Source organism: Lacerta agilis, chromosome 10 (genome assembly GCF_009819535.1).
Source record: "Lacerta agilis isolate rLacAgi1 chromosome 10, rLacAgi1.pri, whole genome shotgun sequence".
Classification (NCBI taxonomy): domain Eukaryota; kingdom Metazoa; phylum Chordata; class Lepidosauria; order Squamata; family Lacertidae; genus Lacerta; species Lacerta agilis.
The window spans coordinates 1,187,503-1,209,738 of NC_046321.1; positions in this window are offsets into that span (position 1 = coordinate 1,187,503).

The following is a 22,236-nucleotide window of genomic DNA, read 5'->3' on the forward strand; positions in this document are numbered from 1 at the left end:
ATGCTATTGAATATATTGACTGGAACCCAGTGAAGAAGGCTGCATTTGTTTTTGCGGATGCTGTGAAGGCCTTTGATAATGTATCCTGGAGGTTTTTGGAGAAGATAATTGAAAAGATGCAAGTGGGAACAAGGATATCAACTGGATTAAGAGCAATTTATGAAGACCAAAAGGCAAATTTAAGAATTAATGGGGAGATGACTGAATACTTTAAAATAGAAAAGGGGGCAAGACAAGGGTGTCCCCTATCTCCCTTGTTATTTATTTTAATATTGGAGGTACTAAATCAAGTTATCAGGTCAGAGGAGGAGATTAGAGGTATAACACGAGGAAGAGTCAAATATAAAATAAGAGCATTTGTCCTTGATATGATTGCAATGGTAGAAGAAGCAATAGGAAGTATTAGCAAGTTGCTGTGAACACTGGCAGAGTAAGGCTCTGCGCTTCTCGGGGCGGCGCAAGAAAACGCCCTGGGGGTGGGGCGTCGTGACGGCACATTGTGACGTCACGACGGGATGCACCTGCATGAAATGTTGCACAGGCACACTGCATCGGCAGGGCCGCCTCCACTTCCGCAGCCCCCTTTTAAGCAGCAGAGCAAAAAGGCGGCTCGTGGGGCTACTGAGAAAGATGGAGGGATTTGGCAAGGTGGCAGGATTTAGAATAAATAAAGAAAAAACTAAGGTGATGGTCAAGAATATGGACGAACAGAGCCAAAAAAATTGCAGCAAGAAACGGGATTACAAATTGTACAAAAAGCAAAATATCTAGGGATAAATTTGACAGTGAAGAATATAAATTTGTTTGAAAATAATTATAATAAGACCTGGAAAGAAGTTAAAAATCCATTAGAGATTTGGCAAAGGTTAAAGTTATCAATATGGAGAAGAGACATATTCAGATTCATACGGCAAAAGAAGAAGCCATGGATAAAATTTAAGTTATTAACAGATAAAATTCAAAGAAAAGGATTTTGTCTCCCGGATCTGAGACTTTATTACGAAGCAGCTTGCTTTAAATGGATTAAAGATTGGATTACTCTAAATAATTTAGAAATCTTAGATCTGAAAGGTTGGAATAACCGGTAGGGATGGCACGTGTACTTAGTGTACGAGAAAGTGACTTCATAAAGATTTCCTGAATCATATAGTCAGGAAGTCATTATACAAAATATGGGCAAAATATAGATGTCTCCTCGAACCAAAGATACTTTTGGTGGGTGTCACCCATGCAGTGGTGTAGGAAGCCACTTGGGCACCCAGATGAACAAACATTACGTGCGCCTGGGGGCGTCGCATTGCTACGTAGCACCCATGCGCAGCGTCGCTACGTATGACACACATGCACACTACATAGCGGGTTGACGGCAGCACCGCTCCAGCGCCATACAGACAGTACAAGGATTCTCTGCTCACGGATGCAGTCACGAATGGAGGATCTTCTACATGCTGCTGCATCTGCGAGTAGAGGATCCCAACACTGTCTGAACGGCGCTGGAGTGGCACCGCCGGCAAACTGCGAGCGAGCCGCGGAGCAAGGCTTTTTACTGGGCGGCTTGGGAGGCGCCGTTGCCCCACCGCCAGTAAAAAGCCTTGCTCCGTGGCTTGCTTGCTCACATGCTCGGCGCTTTGCTTTGTACCTTCCTGCTCGGGCTGCAGGCGGAGGCGAGGGGCGGGCCAGGGAGGGGCGTCAGCGGCCCAAGAGAAGTGCCCCCCCGCAGCCCGAGCAGGAAGAAATGAAGCAAAGCACCGAGCGGTGGGTAGGTGAGTGAGCAAACTGCGCCATGGAGTGAAGCTTTTTACCAGGCGGTGGGGCAACGGTGATGCCCCACCTCCCAGGCCTATAGCGAGCCTGGGGAAATGGAGAGAGCTTTGCCATCATGGCCATCACTCGTAGGCTTGGGAGTTATGGGGGAGGGGCGATGAGTGTCACCCTACCCAAGGGTGGCACCCAGGGCAGACCACCCCCACCGCACCCCCTTTGCTCCGCCCATGGAGGTCATGGCAGTGAAAAAAAGGAACACAGAAACAGTATGGCCCACATTCCAACAATTATTAACGGAAGGAGATGGTGATAGAAGATTAAAACCCTACGAGGAGATTAGCAGTTATTGTAATAGCTGGTTACAATATCATGAAGTTGCACACAGATTTAATCGGGATAAAAACAAAAGGTTTGGAGCAAAAAGTGTCAAAACTACAAAGTGAATTAATACAACCTAAAAAGAAGATCATCTCCAGGATGAACAATCTGCTGTTAGAGTGGGAACTGAAGGATGAAACAACCAAAGAAGTAATGATAAAGTGGGCGAAGGACTTTGGCCGTACAATTCAACTGGAAAGCTGGGAAAGGTTGTGGAAGGTTGATATGAACTTGACAGCCTGTTACACGATACAAGAGAACATGGTGAAGATTTTTCACCGTTGGTATCTCACCCCGAAAGAACTGGCTAAGATATATAAAAAGCAATGAAATCTATGCTGGAGATGTAAGAGGGAAGTGGGAACTTTTTACCATACATGGTGGGGATGTAAAATAGTAAAACGGTTGTGGGATGAGGTATATGAGGACCTGAAAAAATTATTTAAGATTTCATTTACCAAAAAGCCAGAGGCTTCTTTGTTAGGCCTAATATCTAATGACATCCCCCAGAGAAAAGAAAAATGTATTCCTTTACGCAACTGCAGTGGGCAGAATACTGATCGCAAAGAATTGGAAGGGGGAGAAAATCCTATCATTATTAGATAGGCAAAACAAACTCTGCAAGTTTGTAGAAATGGAAAATTGATGGTGATTATTAGAGGCCACGTGAATCAGAGATTAATCAAAGAGTGGGATGGTGTGAACGAATACATGAAAAAATATTGTTCCAGAATTGAAATATTAATAGATAATGGGTAAAATGTGCAGGAGACAATAGAATTAATTGAATAGTTATTAAACTATAACAAGATGGAAGAAGTAAAATACTGAGATCACACATGGGTGAAGGGGAGTGGGGAGCATGTGGGAATCTATATTAGTATTTATAATATAAATTTCCTAACTGTGTTGTATTTACATATAGCAAAAGGAAGCTTAGAGTAGTTATGTATATTTTAATTTTGGTAATCTGTGTAATAGACTTATGTCAGAATACGAATGTGGATTTTGAATTTGATGCTTGTACTTCTTGGTTGCTTCTTGGTTTTGAAATAAAAGAAGAAGGGGGGGGGGAAGAGAAAATGGATTCTTCCATATTCAACTTCAGACCGTTCCCTGACAAAACACATTGCGCTGTGTTGTTCCGGCCTCTTTCCTCCCTTGCTCCCTTCTGCCAGTTTGTGTGCCTGACTTAGATATCCTGGGTGGTGTATTTTTTTTGCTGCTGAAACTGGATTTGCTCTCAGGAGCTAAGTTTTGTGCCTCACTGGGGACCCAGTGAGAACTGTATGCTTTGAAAGCTCAGTAAACTATTACTGAAGACATCCTGCTGCCTGTGTGTGTTTTTGACCTCAGCGTGGGAATTGCTCTACACGTGGCCCCTACCCCGCTGATACTTAGCTCATGCCCTGGAGTTGCTGTACTCAAGAATTCAAGGTGGTTTTTGCACCAAACTCTATTGCCCCAACCACCACATGATCTCCAAACACCACTTCTTCTTCAAAACTTCATCCCTGCCCCCTGCGTGTTCTAACACATTGCATTTTACTATCATACTGATTTTACTGTTGCTGCTGCTGCTGCTGTTGTCATGGATTGGCTGGGTGCAGGGGGAGGGGGGGGGGAGGCACCAGCTGGGGAACCCACAAGGGAAGAAGGCTCAGAGCCCAGGGATGGTGGTGGGATGGTGATGAGCAGAAAGAGGGAGAAAAGGGAGCAGACCGGGAGGGGAGGTGTTGCAAGCTGAGGAGGAAACAGGGTTTGGTGAGCAGGAAGAGTCTGGGGCAGAGAGCAGTTCAGACTCAGAGGGAGGAGAGGAGAGGGGCCAGGAGATCGAGAGGAATGCCGGCTGCTGAAGAATCCAAAGCAAACCAGCGGTCTGTAGACCACGATCTTTATTGTTCTGCAACAGGTTCCCATATGCAGCAAGAACCCTGAGCAAGGGGCAACATTGACTTTTTTAACTTTCCCCCTTCACCCAAAATACATTTTGAGTAGCAACTTCACTAGTACAGTGGTACCTCTGAATGTGAACAGCCAGGTGAAGCAACCGGGAAGAAGGGAATAGACACGCACCTGATGGGGTTTCATGTCCCTCTGAATGGCGTAGGATTTACTTCTAAGTAAGCATGCATCAGACAGGGCTACAGAATGGTGCTTCCAAAAGCAATGAGTTTGCACATCCCATGGGATTTAATGTCTTGCCATCATTAATGCATGGGGATAAGTGCATTTAAACACACACATTTCCACAAAACACCAAAACTCCGGCATGTAGCCGCAGGTGATACAATAGGAGCCTTTCTGCAAATGGCCTTTGCAACACAACTCACTGGATGGTAACAAAGTATACACATTTGCCTCTTTACAACGGATGCTTTCGCTGAGCCCCGTCCCCTCAATGAATCCACCCATTTCTTGAGGAAATATAACTTCTGCCAGTAAAACCTGAGCTGAAATAGTACAGAGAGCAAGACAGCAGCCCTGTCGGACCCCCGTCAGCCTCCTGACTCCCCCAGTCACGTAGCAGGAGATTCTTCCTCAGACCCGCCCCCTCCGTGAGATGGGTATGACATCATGGATGATCCATTGATGATCCATATGATCCATTGATGATCCACATGACCCAAGCAGACTTGTCCCAGGAGCAGATCTCTATGCCTCAATGAAACGGGACTGCGATGATGGGTTCTGGAGTCAAGAAATCCACCCTTTCCAATGATCTCTCAGGCTGGCCAGGAAAAGGCAGCGAGCGGGAATCGCCACGCATCCCGACTGACAGACTTGTAATGTTGCCAAAAAGAACTCGGAGTGTGATCTGATTTCCATGTAGAACTCATTTTGTGACGTAACCGGGGATGTTTATGGGCTGCTCTCTCTCTGAGGGTGTACAAGTTGCAACTCGCTTTACTTCTGGGCTGCTTCACTCCTTGCATGGGGGGTGGGGGCTCTGCGTGCAAACAGATCAACAGATACATTGCTTTCTTCCCGGCCTCATTGTGTTACCTGTGACGGAGACACAAGGGATGAATCTTACCTGGATGCCGGGGGTGGGTGTGTGCAAAAGCCAAAGCCCCATTTTTTTCCGTAACGCAGGAGTGACAGAGCCCAACCCTCTACTGGAAAAGGGTAAAAGGCGGATCTAGACGGATCCTCATGAATTCATATGATTTTTTCATTCAAATGAAAAAAAACCACCATGATACTGTAGACCACATCTCAGTCTATATGTAGCATCAAAAAAATCATGCACCCACTGTTTTGTGGGGCCACAATGGTGCAAAAACTTGTTTAAAAAACACGGATCCTCATGGATCCTCATGATTTCTGCATTGGGACACCCCAAACTCACCGTCAAATCACATATCATGTCCAGGGGCACAGCCTGCACCACAAAAATCTGGGATCCATGGCTTCCTCGCGACAATATGGCGCAAAAACTTGGTTTTGAAGCACGGATCCTCACGGATCCGCACCCTTTTTGCATTGGGCCACCCCTAACTAACCGTCAAATCACACATAATGTCCAGGGGCACAGCCTGCACCACAAAAAACACGGGTCCACCGCTTCCTGGCGACACCACGGCCCAAAAACGGGGTTCTGAAGCACGGATCCTCACGGATCCGCACCCTTTTTGCACTGCGCCACATCAAACTCACCGGCAAATCACGCATCATAGCCAGGGGCACAGCTTGCACCACAAAAAACACGGATCCAACGCTTCCTGGCGACACCACGGCCCAAAAACGGGGTTCTGCACCACAAAAACATAGATCCGAGGCATGGATCCACATGAATTCATATGATTTTTATATTGAAACAAAATAAAACCACCATGATACTCTACACCAAATACTAATCTATAGGCAGGACCAAAAAAATCACGTTTCCACTATTCCGTGAGGCCGCAATGGCGCAAAAACATGGTTCTGAAGCGCGGATCCTCACGGATCCTCACCCTTTTTGCACTGGGCCACATCAAACTCAACGGCAAATGACACAACATAGCCAGGGGCACAGCCTGCACCACAAAAAACACGGGTCCACCGCTTCCTGGCGACACCACGGCCCAAAAACGGGGTTCTGAAGCACGGATCCTCATGGATCCGCACCCTTTTTGCACTGCGCCACATCAAACTCACCGGCAAATCACACATCATAGCCAGGGGCACAGCTTGCACCACAAAAAACACGGATCCAACGCTTCCTGGCGACACCACGGCCCAAAAACGGGGTTCTGCACCACAAAAATATAGATCCGAGGCATGGATCCACATGAATTCATATGATTTTTATATTGAAACAAAATAAAACCACCATGATACTCTACACCAAATACTAATCTATAGGCAGGACCAAAAAAATCACGTTTCCACTATTCCGTGAGGCTGCAATGGCGCAAAAACATGGTTCTGAAGTGCGGATCCTCACGAATCCGCACCCTTTTGCACTGCGCCACATCAAACTCACCGGCAAATCACACATCATAGCCAGGGGCACAGCCTGCACCACAAAAAACACGGGTCCACCGCTTCCTGGCCGCACCACGGCCCAAAAACGGGGTTCTGAAGCGCGGATCCTCACGAATCCGCACCCTTTTGCACTGCGCCACATCAAACTCACCGGCAAATCACACATCAAAGCCAGGGGCACAGCCTGCACCACAAAAAACACGGGTCCACCGCTTCCTGGCGACACCACGGCCCAAAAACGGGGTTCAGAAGCGCGGATCCTCACGAATCCGCACCCTTTTGCACTGCGCCACATCAAACTCACCGGCAAATCACACATCATAGCCAGAGGCACAGCCTGCACCACAAAAAACACGGGTCCACCGCTTCCTGGCGACACCACGGCCCAAAAACGGGGTTCTGAAGCGCGGATCCTCACGAATCCGCACCCCTTTTGCACTGCGCCACATCAAACTCACCGGCAAGTCACACAACATAGCCAGGGGCACAGCCTGCACCACAAAAAACACGGGTCCACCGCTTCCTGGCGACACCACGGCCAAAAAACGGGGTTCTGAAGCGCGGATCCTCACGAATCCGCACCCTTTTGCACTGCGCCACATCAAACTCAACGGCAAGTCACACATCATAGCCAGGGGCACAGCCTGCACCACAAAAAACACGGGTCCACCGCTTCCTGGCCGCACCACGGCCCAAAAACGGGGTTCTGCACCACAAAAATATAGATCCGAGGCATGGATCCACATGAATTCATATGATTTTTATATTGAAACAAAATAAAACCACCATGATACTCTACACCAAATACTAATCTATAGGCAGGACCAAAAAAATCACGTTTCCACTATTCCGTGAGGCTGCAATGGCGCAAAAACATGGTTCTGAAGTGCGGATCCTCACGAATCCGCACCCTTTTGCACTGCGCCACATCAAACTCACCGGCAAATCACACATCATAGCCAGGGGCACAGCCTGCACCACAAAAAACACGGGTCCACCGCTTCCTGGCCGCACCACGGCCCAAAAACGGGGTTCTGAAGCGCGGATCCTCACGAATCCGCACCCTTTTGCACTGCGCCACATCAAACTCACCGGCAAATCACACATCAAAGCCAGGGGCACAGCCTGCACCACAAAAAACACGGGTCCACCGCTTCCTGGCGACACCACGGCCCAAAAACGGGGTTCAGAAGCGCGGATCCTCACGAATCCGCACCCTTTTGCACTGCGCCACATCAAACTCACCGGCAAATCACACATCATAGCCAGGGGCACAGCCTGCACCACAAAAAACACGGGTCCACCGCTTCCTGGCCGCACCACGGCCCAAAAACGGGGTTCTGAAGCGCGGATCCTCACGAATCCGCACCCTTTTGCACTGCGCCACATCAAACTCACCGGCAAATCACACATCAAAGCCAGGGGCACAGCCTGCACCACAAAAAACACGGGTCCACCGCTTCCTGGCGACACCACGGCCCAAAAACGGGGTTCTGAAGCGCGGATCCTCACGAATCCGCACCCCTTTTGCACTGCGCCACATCAAACTCACCGGCAAGTCACACAACATAGCCAGGGGCACAGCCTGCACCACAAAAAACACGGGTCCACCGCTTCCTGGCCGCACCACGGCCCAAAAACGGGGTTCTGAAGCGCGGATCCTCACGAATCCGCACCCTTTTGCACTGCGCCACATCAAACTCACCGGCAAATCACACATCAAAGCCAGGGGCACAGCCTGCACCACAAAAAACACGGGTCCACCGCTTCCTGGCGACACCACGGCCCAAAAACGTGGTTCTGAAGCGCGGATCCTCACGAATCCGCACCCTTTTTGCACTGCGCCACATCAAACTCACCGGCAAATCACACATCATAGCCAGGGGCACAGCCTGCACCACAAACATCATGGATCCACCGCTTCCTGGCGACACCATGGCCCAAAAACCGGGTTCTGAAGCGCGGGTCCTCATGGATCCGCACCCTTTTTGTATTGGGCCACCCCTAACTCATTGTCACATCACATATCATATCCAGGGGCACAGCCTGCACCACAGAAAACACGGATCCACAACATCCTGGCGACACCGTGGACCAAAAATGTTGTTTTCAAGCGCGAATCCTAATGGTTTTTGCATTCTGGGACCCCTGATTCACCCTTAATTCAAATATCTTGTACATAACCACAGATCTGACCACAAAAAGCATGGATCTACTGCTTCGTGGTCCTGGCCAGATGCTGCCCTGGATATAATGGCCAATATTTAGGTCTGTGTGCTGGGATGCAGGAAATGGAGTCGGCTGAATCTCAATCCATTAAAGATGGGGGTCCAATGGCTTGGCCGGAATGATTTTGGTTTGGTTTGCCAGCTCCCAGCTCTTGATGATGCACAATAGTCACCTGTACCCGCCATCAGGAGTCTGGGTGTGATCCTGGATGCTTTTGTCTCTATGGAGGCACTGGTCACAAATGTAGCCAAACTGGCATTTTAAAATCTTTACAGGTTAGGCAATTGGTACTGTACCTGTCTCTTTCCAACCTAGCCATGGTGGTCCATGAAGCAGTCACCTGCAGTCTAGACTACTTTAACTTGCTCTACACCTGAGCTGGGGTGGGCGGAGTATAAATGTGATAGATAGATAGATAGATAGATAGATAGATAGACAGATGATAGACAGACAGACAGATAGATAGATAGATACGCAGGGCTACTCTTGAGACTACTCTAGAAACTCCAAATGGTCTAAAATGCAGGTGCATGAGTTCTTACTCGGACTTTGTGGAGAGCCCACATTCAGTTGGTGGTTCATCAGCTGGATTGGCTCCAGGTGGAGTATCAAATCAGGTTCAAGGTTTTGGTGCTAACCTTTAAAGCCTAAACAGTCTGTCACCTTTCTTATCTGTGGGAATTATCTTCCAATACATCCCCCAAAGAGGGTGATGCTTATCTAACAGCAACCTACTGGTGGTCCCTGGCCCAAAACATATCCAGCTGTCCCAACCAGAGCCAGAGCCTTTTTGGTGGAACACTTTGTCTAATGAGACCAGGGCTCAGCGCAATGTATCTCAGTTATCTCACTCGCTGGGTCATCACCTTACAGTGGTGAGTGGGCTTGCACATTCCTATGGCCCTTGTGAGCGAAGCAGGGCCTCCCAAGGCGGTAAGGTCAAAGGGAAGGAGCTAGACAAAGAATGATCCAAGAAGTCCTCAACGGCAGAATAGGCGGATGTAAACAAGCGGTATGTTACAATGGCTGTGAAGGCAGATGAAGGCTGCAGCAGATAAGATCTACCAGTTTGTCATGACTACTCATGTCATTGGAACAGAGCCCTACTGCAAAGACACTGCGTTGGTCATTGTGCACTGATCTACACACCTAAAACAAATTCACGCACAGGCATCTTCCAAAAACCCAACCCAAACCCCCAAAGTCCCATGGTGATTGGCAAATGGTAACGGGGGCAGGATCATGAAATCTGGAAGCCCCTAGTCATGAACTGGCACATGGGTGGTAGATACAGATTCAGTTGTTCTGACTCAAGGAACGAGGCAGTTGAGCAGCTCTGCAGCTGTATCCATGACTGAGCAGCCCTTTTAGGATCCACTCTGCTCACCCCGAAAAGGGGGAGGGGCTAGGAAAGGTGGCCTAAACATAGTCTGCTTCCCCTTTTCCCTGTCTGGATTACTGCACCCAGTGAGGTCACCACCCAGTGGTCGTAAAAGACAATCCAACTTTGGAACATGGAACATACGGACTTTGTCAGATAATACAGATAACGAGCGTCCTGAATACAGAACTGCCATCATTGCAAGAGAGCTGCAGCGTTTTAACATCAATATTGCAGCGCTTCAAGAGATTCGAAGAGCAGGCGAGAAACAGCTGAAGGAAGAAAAAGGAGGCTACACATTCTTCTGGAAAGGTCTATCTGAACAAAAACATTGAATACATGGGATAGGCTTCGCTATCAAAAACGACCTTGTGAAGCTCCTGTCAGAAGTCCCTACCGGTATTAATGAGCGACTCTCAACCCTTCAAATAAAGCTCACCAAAAACCAACAGGCTACTATTATAAGCGCTCATGCACCAACACTGGATGCTGATGAAGACATGAAATAAATTTTTTACTCTCAGCTGGATACCATCCTATCAGAGACACCTAAGGAAGATAAAATTATCCTCCTGGGTGATTTTAATGCAAGAGTTGGGCGAGATTTCGATCTGTGGCCTGGGACTATTGGGAAAGAAGGAGTTGGCAACAGCAACCAGAACGGAATTTTACTTTTGATGATATGTGCAGCGCACAACCTTGTTATTACCAACACACTCTTTCGACAGAAAAATAAATTTAAAACTTCATGGAGGCATGAAAGTCTTCTTCACCAGATCCTCTAAACCAGATATAGAAGGGGAAGGAGAATTAGCAAAAATCTTGGCAGAAATAAGGGAAATAAGGCGAGAGGTTAAAGAGACAGTAAAGGAAAGCGAAAAAAACATAGGAGAAAAATTGGCAGACTTAGCCGCTGATTTATCTGGACAAATGAAAGAATTACATAATAAAGTACATGTGGTAGAGGAACAGCAAAAACGAACACAAAAAGAGATAAAAGAAAACAAAAAGGAAAGAGAAAAAATGAAAGGACAGATAGAAGAGCTCTCTAAGATACAAGAAAGTACACTAGACAGTCTTGCTTTCTTGGAAATGAACCAAAAAGCATTAAACTTAAAATTTCGCGGTATTCCAGAAAAAGAGGGGGAGGACATCAGAACTAAGTTGATAACAGAATTGGCAAAAATGTTAGAAATGAGGGTAGAAGAATTAGACCAGGGGGTTACAAATGTTTTTAGAATAAGACCACCACCCCATCAGAATAGACCAAAAAAGAATTATCCTGGAGACTGTCTAGTGACTTTCAATTCAATAGATCTAAGAAATATAATATTACATAAAGCCAGACAAGACAAGTTAACAATCGATGAAAAGCAAATTGTGGTGTTTAGAGACATCCCAAATCGTTTTTTGAAAAAAAGGAATGGGTACAAAGAGTTAACCAATATTTTAAGTACAGAGAAAATTAGATTCCGTTGGGAGTATCCAGAGGGAGTATCGTTTTATTATAAAGAGAAAAAGCACAAGATAAAGTCAGAACTAGAGTTAAAGAAATTTGGAAGAAGATACAAGGAACTTCGTAAAGGGACTGAGGAAGAGGGGGAAGAGGAGGATGAGGATGAGGGAGAAATTATTGAAGAAGAACAGACACAAATTACAGTTATAAATTAATTTTTGAATTTTTGAAATAAAAATATTTAAGTGAAAGTTAACAATGACTATAAAAATTATATCATGGAATTCAAATGGCATGAACGACAAGGCCAAGAGGAATAGAGTGTCACATGTTCTAAATAAACTCAATGCAGACATAATATGCCTGCAAGAAACTCATATTATTAGGAAACATAACAGGGTTTTGAAAAACTATAAATTAGGAAATGAATTCATATCATCCGATCCGCGGAAAAAAAAAAGGGGAGTGGTGTTATATATTAAGAATAAATATTCAGCGCAACAAAAATTTAAGGATGATGAAGGAAGGATAATAGGAGTGGAAGTTAAAATGGAAGGCCAAACATATCTGGTAGTGGGGATTTATGCCCCAAACGAGAAAAAAGCTGAATTTTACGAAAAATTAAAAAAAATTCTGACCGAATATGTGGAGTACCAAACTATAATAATGGGCGACTTTAACGGAGTGCCCTCAACGGAAATGGACAGATCAAATAAGAAACAGAAAATAAAGTCGGGGAAATTGCCAAGGGCCTACGAACATATAATAGAACAGAATGAATTGGTAGATATATGGCGATTTAAAAACCCAACGGTTAAACAATTTACGTTTTATTCGGAACCGAATCAAAGCTGGAGCAGGATAGACCAGATCTGGATTTCTAAAGAATTAACAAATAAAGTTAAAAAGGTTGAGATACTACCGAAAACTATATCAGACCATAATGCGGTTACGTTAGAGCTTGAGATTCAAAGATCCAAACAGTGGAGATGGCGATTAAATGAAAGTATTTTAGATGAAAACGACATTCTTGAAAAATCTAAAGAACAGCTGAAATCCTATTTTGAATTAAATTTGGATAAGGGGACTGAAATAAACATGGTCTGGGACGCCAGTAAGGCGGTCATGAGGGGCTTTTTTATACAACAAAGTTCTATACTTAAAAGAAAGAGAGAGAAATATAAAGAAGAATTATTACTCAAAATAAAGGAAGTAGAAAAGCGAATGACAGAAAAGCCGAAAGACTCAAAACTAAAGCAAACTTATAAGTTGCTTCAAATACAAATTAATACTTTGATAAATCAGGAAGTAGAATGGCGGATAAAGCTACTAAAACAGAAGAACTTTGAAAATGCAAATAAGACAGGAAAATGGCTATCATGGAAATTAAAGAAAAGAAGAGCACAGAATACGATAAATAAATTGATTGAAAATAACGTAATAGCTGACCAACAAAAAGAGATAAAAAATATCTTTTTTAATTATTATAAGGAATTATACAAAGCACCTAAAGAATCTAATGATAAGATGAAATGCTATCTACAGCAACATAGACTAAGACCACTGAAACAGGAAGAAAAAGATTTACTAGAACGGCAGATTACAGAAGAAGAAATTCTAGAAGCAATAAAACAAGGGAAAAATGAAAAAGCCCCTGGACCGGACGGTATTTCAATAAAATATTATAAACAATTAAGCCAAGAATTACTCTACCCATTGAAAGAGGTCATGAATAATATTTTGGAAAAAGGCCAAGTGCCTCGGTCCTGGGAAGAGGCCTATATTGCGCTTATTCCAAAACAAGATGCTGATCTTACGAACGTAAGGAATTACAGGCCAATATCATTATTAAATAATGATTATAAGCTGTTCACTAACATCTTGGCCCAAAGATTGAAAAGGATTTTAGCATACTTTATCCACCAGGACCAGGCGGGTTTCCTCCCAGAACGACAAGTAAAAACAAATATACGAACAATGTTGAATATTATAGACTACCTAGAGTTGAAGATTAACAAACCTGCAGCGCTAATTTTTTTGGACGCTGAGAAAGCGTTTGACAACCTGTCTTGGGCCTTTATGAAAATAAATCTGGAAGTATTAGGATTTGGTACTAAATTTAGAAGAGGCATAGACGCGATATATAAAGAACAAAAAGCAAGTTTAATTGTAAATAATGATTTGACCCCAAATTTTAATATCTCTAAAGGTACAAGACAGGGTTGTCCACTTTCTCCTTTATTATTTATATTGACTTTAGAGGTCCTACTACAAAGGATAAGAACAGCTGAGCAAATAAAAGGTATTAGATATGGAATTAGACAATACAAAGTCAAAGCCTTTGCTGATGACATCGTTATCACAATTGAAGAGCCGCAGCAATGCATTGGAGAGACCCTGAAGTTAATTAACGAGTTCGGGGTTTTGGCTGGATTAAAAATCAATAAACGTAAAACAAAAATGATGGTTAAAAATGTAAATGGGCAAGACTTAGAACAAATTCAAAGGGAAACGGAAATAGAGACTGTTAAGAAGATCAAGTATCTAGGTATTTGGTTAAGTACAAAAAATGTAAATTTATTCAAAGATAATTATGAGGTGCTCTGGAGGGAAATCAGAAATAAGTTGGAAATATGGGGAAGATTGAACCTGTCATTTCTGGGGAGGATAGCCGCCATCAAGATGTCGATTCTACCTAAGATTCTTTTCCTTTATCAAAATTTACCGATTATAACCAACCAAAAATATTTCAGAGAGTGGCAGAAGATCGTTTCGAAATATGTTTGGCAAGGGAAGAAGCCGAGAATTGCATTTAGACTATTAACAGATAAAAAGTCAAGAGGAGGCTTCTCACTACCTGACCTCAAGATTTATTATGAGGCAGCTTGTATCGATTGGTTGGGAGAATGGTTTAGACTCAAAAATAACGACTTACTCGACTTGGAGGGGGTAGGAAATAGGTTTGGGTGGCACGCCTACTTATGGTATAACAAGGTTGATGTTCACAAAAGCTTCTTAAACCATACCATCAGGAAACCATTATATCAAGTATGGAGTAGGTATAAAGACTGGTTTGAGGCGAAAACGCCTGGTTGGGTGTCACCACAAGAAGCCTTTGCTATAAAAAAACCCAACATGGAAGTGAGTTGGCTAACATATAATGAATTACTGGAGATGGAAAACAACACTCCGGTGATGAAGACATATGAGGAAATAAAAGGAAAGGTAACAACTTGGTTAGAATATCACCAACTGTTTAGTGTTTTTCTAAAAGATAAGAAAGTCAAAGGTTTCAAACAAGAGAAGTCATGGCTAGAAAGAGAAGTTATTCAAAATAATAAAAAAATATTATCAAAGGCCTATGACTATCTGCTTGAATGGAACCTGAAAGACGAGGAGGTCAAGATAGTGATGACTAGGTGGGCCATCGACATCGGTCATAATATAGATTTTGACAAATGGATTAATCTATGGAATAGTAGTTGGAAATTTACAGCATGTTCATCATTGAAGGAGAACATGTACAAAATGATGTACCGCTGGTACCTTACCCCAATTAAATTAAGGAAAATCTACAAAATCGGAACTAACTGTTGTTGGAAATGTGAGATGTATGAAGGGGAATTTTATCATCTATGGTGGACATGTGACCCAGTAAAGCAATACTGGGAAGAAATATATAACGAACTCAAGAAAATATTGAAATACACTTTTAAGAAAGTACCTGAGGCATTCCTTCTAGGAATGGTAGGAATAGAAATAAAAAAATTGGACCATAAGTTTTTTTTATATGCGACTACGGCGGCGAGACTTCTGTTGGCCCAGGTCTGGAAAACAAAGCAAATACCAACTGTCCAGCAATGGCAACAGAAAACGACTGAATATATGGAAATAGCAAGGATGACAATGAGAGTCAGGCAACAAGGGGAGGAAACGTTTAGAAAAGAATGGGGAAAATATATTGAGTATTTAGACAAGATATGTAAACTATGAAATATTGATGTATATCTCATGGCGTATAGAGATATGGGAAATGTATTGGTAAATTTTAGCTAATAAGTGGAATTATTATAAGGCGTGAGGAGATATTGACTTTAAGAGTGAATATGGAAAATTAAGGAATAGGAAGTATGGTATGAATGTAAAATTGGGAGGAAATCCACGTGCGGAATACAGATGTAAGACATAAGGAAGACATAATATGAAAGAAGGGAAGTCCAAGTATGGAAACAGTGAATGTTAAGAATGATATGAATTGTATTATATTTTTTATTATTTTTATTATTTGTTTATTGTTTCTATCATCTACAATGTTATTATATGTTTGCTTTATATTAATTAATAAAAATTATATTAAAAAAAAAAAAAGAAAGAAAGTCTTCTTCACCGTCGCTATCGCCACTTGGTAGGCTTGATGTTGAGCTCTAACCAGTGTCCGGTCCAATTCAGAATGAGTTTTCTGCCACCGGCGCTCTAGCTGTCTCAGCGACCGTTTCCTCACCCTCAGCTCTGGAGAACACCATTGGGCTGTCTGGGCTCCATGCAATCGGAGAGGGCGCCTCAGAACCAGACAGCCCTGGTTAACTCCGCATTCCAGCGGGCCACCAGGAAATCAGATGAAAAGCCCTCAACATGGGATAAAGCATCCCCTACCACTCTCTGGAAACCATTTGGACCCATTAAGTGACAGGGGCGGACCATCCAAATCGGTCCCACCTCCCTGCAGAGGGGAAGGGTTGCGGAGAAGTCCAGTTGCACCAGGAAGTGATCCGACCATGGCACTTCTTTTGTTTTGCTTTTACTTAATGTCAGATCACCAGCATCCATAGAGGTGAGCACCAGATCTAAGGCATGTCCGTGACTATGAGTTGGGCCAAACTTATTCAGGGACAGCTCCATGGAGGCCATGCTTTCCACGAAGTCCCGAGCAGCCCCTTGTAAGGTCGTGTCGGCATGGATGTTAAAATCCCCTCGGACCACCAAACTAGGTGTCTCCAGGAGAACATCCGCCACGACCTGACCCGAAGCAGCTCGGGCAGGGAATCCTTGGTGCAGCGGGGAGGTCGGTACACCAAAAGGAATCCTGTACTGCCCCTATTGCCCAACTTCCAGAACATGCACTCAGAGAACTGGGTATTTCAGGTAGGACACCTGATGCAAGCTAGTGACTTCCTAAAAATCACTGCATACCCCCCCCCCTCCCCACCCACATGACCTGGGTTGCTGTGCATAACAGAAACCTGGTGGACAACCAGATGCTAAGACAGGCCCATCTGCTTCATCCAACCAAATCTCTGTTACACATGCCAGGTGAAGTCCTCCATCCACAATCAAGTCAGGGATGGCAGTGGTCTTATGAATCATTGTCCTAGCATTGCACAGCAGCACCTTCAGGTCGTGTGGGTTTCCCTTGTTGAGCACAAATATAACATTGAATCACAATGGTACAAAAAGCAGAGGTTGGAAGCAGAGGCGTAGCATCCAGGGGCGGCATTGCCGTGGAGGCACCCCCTGGGGGCGGGACATCATGACGCCATGACGTCATGACATCATGATGCATGCGTCAGGACCCGCCGAGCGAACGCTGGCTCCTGGGGCTTCCCTGTCTATGCTGCTTTAAAAATCCGAGCATGCGCAGTCCATCTCAGCCGGCGCTGCTGCTCCAGGGGCAACCCGCTAAGCGAGTGCTGGCTCCTGGAGCTCCCCCGTCCGTGCTGTAGCAGCACGGGTGGGGGAGCCCCACAAGCCGCCGATCTCGCAGGGCAGCCCCATAGCGGCAGTGACGGGTGGACCCCGGATGGGCCGCAGGGCAGAGTGGCTTCACTCTGCGGCTTTCTCTGGGCCACCGGCGGGGCGGGGCTGGCCCAAGTGTCACCCCTGCCCTCCCCTGGAATCTGGGGCAGACCGCCCCCCGCCGCCCGTCTCTATGCCCCTGGTTGGAAGAGACGACAAGGGCCATCCAGTCCAACCCCCTGCCAAGCAGGATACACCATCAAAGCATTCCTGACAGATGGCTGTCAAGCCTCTGCTTAAAGACCTCCAAAGAAGGAGACTCCACCACACTCCTTGGCAGCGAATTCCACTGTCGAACAGCTCTTAATGTCAGGAAGTTCTTCCTAATGTTTAGGTGGAATCTTCTTTCTTGCACTTTGAATCCATTGCCCCGTGTCCGCTTCTCTGGAGCAGCAGAAAACAGCCTTTCACCCTCCTCTATGTGACATCCTTTTATATATTTGAACATGGCTATCACATCACCCCTTAACCTTCTCTTCTCTAGGCCAGCTCCCTAAGCCGTTCCTCATAAGGCATCGTTTCCAAGCCTTTGACCATTTTGGTTGCCCTCCTCTGAACACGTTCCAGCTTGTCAGTATCCTTCTTGAACTGTGGTGCCCAGAACTGGACACAGTACTCCAGGTGAGGTCTGACCAGAGCAGAATACAATGGTACTATTACTTCCCTCCCCTTCATGGATCACTGCCTTGTCGTGGCGAAGGGGCTTGAATTACTCAGGGAAGCTATGAGCTATGCCGTGCAGGGCCACCCAAGATGGACAGGTCATAGTGGAGAGTTTGGACCAAACGTGATCCACCTGGAGGAGGAACTGGCAACCCACTCCAGTATCCCTGCCAAGAAAACTCCATGGACAAAGACAACAGGCATATAAAAGATATGACGCTGGAAGATGAGCCCCTCAGGTCGGAAGGCGTCCAACATGCTACTGGGGAAGAGCGGAGGACAAGTACAAGTAGATCCAAAGCAGATGAAGCGGCTGGGCCAAAGCCGAAAGGACACTCAGTTGCGGATATGCCTGGAAGCGAAAGGAAAGTCCAATGCTGTAAAGAAAAGTATTGCATAGGAACCTGGAATGTAAGAACCATGAACCTTGGTAAGCTGGATGTGGTAAAAAATGAGATGGCAAGAATAAACATTGACATCCTAGGCATCAGTGAACTAAAATGGACGGGAATGGGCGAATTCAGTTCAGATGACTATCATATCTACTACTGCGGGCAGGAATCCCGTAAAAGAAATGGAGTGGCCCTCATAGTCAACAAAAGAGTGGCGAAAGCTGTACTGGGATGCAATTTCAAAAATGATAGATTGATCTCGATACGAATCCAAGGCAGTCCTTTTAACATCACAGTAATCCAAGTTTATGCACCAACTTCCAGTGCTGAAGAAACTGAAATTGACCAATTCTATGAAGACTTACAACACCTTATAGAAATGACACCAAAGAAGGATGTTCTTCTCATTATAGGGGATTGGAATGCTAAAGTAGGGAGTCAAGAGATAAAAGGAACAACTGGCAAGTTTGGCCTTGGAGTTCAAAATGAAGCAGGGCAAAGGCTAATAGAGTTCTGTCAGGAGAACAAGCTGGTCATCACAAACACTCTTTTCCAACAACACAAGAGACGACTCTACACATGGACTTCACCAGATGGGCGACATCGAAATCAGATTGATTATATTCTCTGCAGCCAAAGATGGAGAAGCTCTATACACTCAGCAAAAACAAGACCTGGAGCTGACTGTGGCTCTGATCATCAGCTTCTTATAGCAAAATTCCAGCTTAAACTGAAGAAAGTAGGAAAAACCACTGGGCCAGTAAGATACAATCTAAATCAAATTCCTTATGAATACACAGTTGAAGTGAAAAACAGGTTTAAGGACTTAGATTTGGTGGATAGAGTGCCTGAAGAACTGTGGATGGAGGCTCGTAACATTATACAGGAGGCAGCAACGAAAACCATCCCAATGAAAAAGAAATGCAAGAAAGCAAAGTGGCTGTCCAATGAGGCCTTAAAAATAGCGGGGGAGAGAAGGCAAGCAAAATGCGAGGGAGATAGTGAAAGATACAGGAAATTGAATGCAGATTTCCAAAGAATAGCAAGGAGAGACAAGAGGGCCTTTCTAAACGAACAATGCAAAGAAATAGAGGAAAATAACAGAATGGGAAAAACCAGAGATCTGTTCAAGAAAATTGGAGATATGAAAGGAACATTTCGTACAAAGATTACCACAATTAAGGACAAAAGTGGAAAGGACCTAACAGAAGCAGAAGACATCAAGAAGAGGTGGCAAGAATACACAGAGGAACTATACCAGAAAGATATAGAGGTCTCATACACCCCAGGTAGTGTGGTTGCTGACCTTGAGCCAGACATCCTGGAGAGTGAAGTCAAATGGGCCTTAGAAAGCCTTGCTAACAACAAGGCCAGTGGAAGTGATGATATTCCAGCTGAACTATTTAAAATCCTAAAAGATGATGCTGTTAAGGTGCTACACTCAATATGCCAACAAGTTTGGAAAACTCAGCAGTGGCCAGAGGATTGGAGAAGATCAGTTTACATCCCAATCCCAAAGAAGGGCAGTGCCAAAGAATGCTCTAACTACCGCACAATTGCACTCATTTCACACGCTAGCAAGGTTATGCTTAAAATTCTACAAGGCAGGCTTAAGCAGTACGTGGACCGAGAACTCCCAGAAGTGCAAGCTGGATTTCGAAGGGGCAGAGGAACCAGAGACCAAATTGCAAACATGCGCTGGATTATGGAGAAAGCTAGAGAGTTCCAGAAAAACATCTACTTCTGCTTCATTGACTACGCAAAAGCATTTGACTGTGTCGACCACAGCAAACTATGGAAAGTTCTTAAAGAAATGGGAGTGCCGGATCACCTCATCTGTCTCCTGAGAAATCTCTATTTGGGACAAGAAGCTACAGTTAGAACTGGATATGGAATAACTGATTGGTTCAAAATTGGGAAAGGAGTACGACAAGGCTGTATATTGTCTCCCTGCTTATTTAACTTATATGCAGAATTCATCATGCGAAAGGCTGGGCTGGATGAATCCCAAACCGGAATTAAGATTGCCGGAAAAAATATCAACAACCTCAGATATGCTGATGATACTACCTTGATGGCAGAAAGTGAGGAGGAATTAAAGAACCTTTTAATGAGGGTGAAAGAAGAGAGCGCAAAATATGGTCTGAAGCTCAACATCAAAAAAACTAAGATCATGGCCACTGGTCCCATCACCTCCTGGCAAATAGAAGGGGAAGAAATGGAGGCAGTGAGAGATTTCACTTTCTTGGGTTCCATGATCACTGCAGATGGTGACAGCAGTCACGAAATTAGAAGACGCCTGCTTCTTGGGAGAAAAGCAATGACAAACATAGACAGCATCTTAAAAAGCAGAGACATCACCTTGCCGACAAAGGTCCGTATAGTTAAAGCTATGGTTTTCCCAGTAGTAATGTACGGAAGTGAGAGCTGGACCATCAAGAAGGCTGATCGCCGAAGAATTGATGCTTTTGAATTATGGTGCTGGAGGAGACTCTTGAGAGTCCCATGGACTGCAAGAAGATAAAACCTATCCATTCTTAAAGAAATCAGCCCTGAGTGCTCACTAGAAGGACAGATCCTGAAGTTGAGGCTCCAGTACTTGGGCCACCTCATGAGAAGAGAAGACTCCCTAGAAAAGACCCTGATGTTGGGAAAGATGGAGGGCACAAGGAGAAGGGGACGGCAGAGGATGAGATGGTTGGACAGTGTTCTCAAAGCGAATGGCATGAGTTTGGCCAAACTGCGAGAGGCAGTGAAGGATAGGCGTGCCTGGCGTGGTCTGGTCCATGGGGTCACGAAGAGTCGGACACGACTGAACGACTGAACAACAACAACAACAACAACAACAACAAGCAGATTCATATTTCTCTTCTTCTTTAATACTTCAGCATGAATTTGATCTGTTCTTGAAGACGAACCATATCTTGGTACAATATATAGTCGTACATTCTCCTCTTGGCTCTAATAAAAACGTTCCAGTGGTCACATTAACAGTGCAGGAGAGGGTATTTTTGTGATTAATGTGGTGCAACATGATTTTTGTGGTGCAGGTTGTGCCCCGGGCTATGATGTGTGATTTTCCGGTGACTTCTGGGTGGCCCAAAACAAAAAGGGTGAGGATCCATGAGGATCCGTGCTTCAGAACCAGGTTTTGGGGCCGTGGTATCACCACGAAGCGGTGGACCCGTGTTTTTTGTGGTGCAGGCTGTGCCCCTGGCTTTGATGTGTGATTTGCCGGTGAGTTTGATGTGGCGCAGTGCAAAAAGGGTGCAGATTCGTGAGGATCCGCGCTTCAGAACCCCGTTTTTTGGCCGTGGTGTCGCCAGGAAGCGGTGGACCCGTGTTTTTTGTGGTGCAGGCTGTGCCCCTGGCTATGATGTGTGACTTTCCGGTGAGTTTGATGTGGCGCAGTTCAAAAGGGTGCAGATTCGTGAGGATCCGCGCATCAGAACCCCGTTTTTGGGCCGTGGTGTCGCCAGGAAGCGGTGGACCCGTGTTTTTTGTGGTGCAGGCTGTGCCCCTGGCTATGATGTGTGATTTGCCTGTGAGTTTGATGTGGCGCAGTGCAAAAGGGTGCGGATTCGTGAGGATCCGCGCTTCAGAACCCCGTTTTTTGGCCGTGGTGTCGCCAGGAAGCGGTGGACCCGTGTTTTTTGTGGTGCAGGCTGTGCCCCTGGCTATGATGTGTGATTTGCCTGTGAGTTTGA